The sequence below is a fragment of the Hibiscus syriacus genome, unplaced genomic scaffold (genome assembly GCF_006381635.1).
Source record: "Hibiscus syriacus cultivar Baekdansim isolate YM2019G1 unplaced genomic scaffold, ASM638163v2 tig00111671_pilon, whole genome shotgun sequence".
Taxonomy (NCBI): domain Eukaryota; kingdom Viridiplantae; phylum Streptophyta; class Magnoliopsida; order Malvales; family Malvaceae; genus Hibiscus; species Hibiscus syriacus.
Window position 1 is genome coordinate 1,466,692 of NW_024063152.1, and position 3,948 is coordinate 1,470,639.

Below are 3,948 nucleotides of genomic sequence, written 5' to 3' on the forward strand. Positions count from 1 at the left end.
TTTAAATTAATTTGTTACTTTTTAGTTTTATATTCATGAGTTGGTTTTTTATTGTTAAATTATTATATTTTTTTTATAAATGTCAATTGTAACAAGATTTTAATTATCGAATAACGTTTTGTTGAGTTAATCGATCGTCGGAATCGGCCAAGAGGGGTGAATTGGCAATTAAAATTTCGGTGGAAGCTTTTGTAGAAAATTGAAAAGATTTGCACAACGATTTAGAGTGGTTCGACTTTCTCAAAAAAAGTCTACGTCCACTACCTTAGCTATCCACACTAAGGATTTTCCAATAAATTCACTAATTTGTTCTTTCTTTTGAGGCCAAAGAGATAACCTTACAATTACCTCAAGAGTATACCCCAACTCTTGAGAACACTCTTTTTCCCAATGAGAAGACTACAAATTTGCAAACTTACAAGAAAACCTCACAAGGTAAGATGTTTGCACAATTCTAGAACAAGAAAAGAACACTCAAAGAAAATTACAAATGAGCACAATAAGTGTTCTTTGAAAGAAAAATTAAAATTGAATGAAAATTGGCTTGATTTGCACAAACTTTGTGTTTGATGCTTTCTCTCTCGTTTCTCTATGATTTTCTTGTTGATCAATGGCTCCAGAACTTGTTTAAATACTCCTTGAATCAATTCTGAACGTTGGTGATAGATAGTGGAGATAATAGAGCCGTTTAAGTGTGAAAACAATTAATTTTTCTGGGTGGAGCATCTCATGCATCGATGCATGATGAAGGATGCATCGGTGCATCAATGTAAAATTCAAATATTTTGACCGTTGGGACACTTAGTGTATCATCGGTGCACTAAGTATGCATCGATGCATAAAATGCATTCGATGTTTGAAAAATAGCCTGGTGCATCGATGCATGGCTTGTGCATCGTTGCATCAAATGCATTCGATGTTTGAAAATATTCAGAGTGCATTGATGCATGGAGAGTGAATCGGTGCATGAAATGCATTCGATGTTCAATTAAATCATAGGTGCATCGATGCATGGACTGATGCATCGGTGCATGCCTTTGAAAAATTGATTTAAGGCTTGATTTTGGTTCAAAATACTTTGTGAAAATTGTTTCAAAAATAGTTTAAGTACAAATCACAATTTTACACATTTAGTAAGGATTAAAATTGATCTTGAAAAACTTGGAGTAATAATTTGATATTCGGTTAATTGAATCGAATATAAATTGTAGAATCATTTGTAAAATCTTAAAATTCATTTAACTTAATTTGTTATATCGAAATATCAAAAATGTTTTCAACAATCTCCCCCTTTTTGATATAACAAAACATTTGAGTAATTTTAAGATTTGTTTAAGAAAATATTTTTGAAATTGATTTTGAAAAGACTACTCCCCCTTACTATAACACATCTTAAATCTTCTCCCCCTTTTTGTTAAATCAAAAAGACTCTATAAAACGTTTTAAACAAGAATTCTGAAAAACATTAGCCAATTGATTTAATAATTAGAAGCTGCTAAGATCACAATCAAAAGAGAGATTAGCCATTAGTTCCATAAATCAATATTCATAATAAAATGCGAAATGGCATAATTGGTCATATATCTAATGATGCAAAAATAAATAAAGTTCAAACCAAATATATTAAAATAAGTTTAAACATCCAAGCATCCAAAACAAAAATATCCAAACAAACATAAACATCCAAATCAAAATGTTTAACAATCCATGTATTTAAAGTTCAAAACCAAACATAAGTAAATAGAGTTCAATCCTCCATAGCGGGATCGAGAGGAGGAGGAGGATATCGAGCTCGCATCTCGAGAGAAAGACCATCCAAATGCTCGTTCATCTCTCGTTGTTGAGTTCCCAAGGACGTAAGGTGGGACTCAATGAAAGAAAATCGAGACTCCATGGATGTTGTATGCAAGGAAAAAGACTCCATAAAAGATAGAAAATATGATGGCACAGGGTCTTCTTGCCGAGCGGGTTCCAGAGCCGGAGGAGCATCGTTGGGACCTTTCTCATCAATGTCTCGCATGAGCTGTTGAAGTTTCGGATCGTCGTCCGTATCTTGTGCCAGAGGAGGAACGCGAGAAGAGCTAGGAGCAGCTCGTGAAGAACTAGCTCCCGGGGTTTGTTTACCGGGTCGAAAAGACCATAATCTGGTGTCCTCATCCAATTTCCAATCCGATTTCTTTAAGGATGTGATATTGATTGGGTTGATAAACAAATTGCTTAGAAGACAACCATAAGGTAGGGTTTCTACATGCTTTGAATGAATGATGTTTATGATATCGACAAGCGCACTAAAGATAATATGTGGAAATTTATTTTCTTTTTGTTCTTTATACAGTGCATCCACCATAAGTCCCTAGTACGTAGTGTGGAGTACCGACCTACGGATGGTCTAAACCACCAAGAGATCATTAAGTGAAGAAATCGATCGTGGTGAGACCTAAAGGTACTGACACTAGCATTAGGGAGATATGGATATTCCACATCTTTCTTCTCATTAAATAAACCCTCGTCATTTAAACCAAAATGAGATGCGATAGATTCAGAAGTAATAGTGATATATTTTCCTAAAAGATAGGATCTAATCGCTATAGTACTGCACTGAGTTGTGTTCTGAATACAAACCGCATTAGAATAAAAAATGCGGACAAGTTGGTGAAAGACGATGGGTTGGAGAGAAAAAAGTTTATCAAACTTCCATCTTCTAAGAAAAGGGAGGTATTCAAAGTCAAGTTTTATCATAGCTTGTAGAGAAGGAATACGCTCTTTCCTAATTCGATAGGATTGAAAGGAGTTCATGTACCTAGAGTACAATTCATCCCTACGGTTTTCAGGCATGTTAAAACAAGTACTAATGAGGGATGAAGGAATATTGGATGGATTTTGGGGTCTAGGAGCGGGAGGACGGTTTTGGTGAGACTGACTCGAGGATGACCTAGGGCGTTTGGGATTAGACATGGTTAGGGAAATCAGAAAAGGAATATCACCTGCGAAAAACACATGTATGCACAAAAAATCAATCCCAAAACTCAAATGAGTCCTCAATAATTCAAGGTTCTCTAACATAATCCTAATGGGCAAAGTTTTTAAAACTATTTGAAATTAATATCATAATGTATAGTTTTCATTAAAACAACACAATTAAATCAAAACTATCACTTAATTTTCGAAAATCAATTTTTTTTAAATTCGAAATTTAAAAAAAATTATGTGTTTTTGATGAAATACATTGTAGAAACTAGTTTAGAATCATCATATAACCAATTCCCGATAATTATTTCAAACTATAACTAATCTAAACTAGTCCTAAGTTCAAAAATTAATAAAATAGAGTTTTTGTAAAAATACCTTGAAAAATTCTGATTGAGGGGAATGAGGAGTTGTTTTGCGTGATTTAATGATTGTAACAGATTTGTAGGATGAAAAGCTTGAAGAATCCGATGATTTCCCGAAGATTTTGAGCAAAAATAGAGATTTGAGGGTGAGAGGGTTCGAACGGCCGGTTTTAGTGTTTTAGGTTTTGAGAAAAAAAATGAAGAAGATGAAGTATTTTAACCTAAAACCCGACGAATGCATCGGTGCATGGTCTTATGCATCGATGCATATTCAAGGCATGCATTGGTGCATCATGCGGATGCATCGATGCACATTCAAAGGGATGCATCGATGCATTGTTAAGTGCATCGGTGCATTAAGCACAAAAATGTCAAAAATCCGTTTTAAACACTTAAAATTGCTAAATTAATAGGCTCTAGTGGTATTGACAACTCATATATCAAAAATTAATTATGTTCAATCAATTAGATTAATCTTTAAACATTATTTGAACATAAAATTAATTTTCACTAAGAATCATAAACTCCCCCTAACTAATAGCAAGAATTCAATCAAAAATTATTATAAGCATTTTTCATTTATTCTAAAAAGTGCTAAAATTATTTTAAACACTAA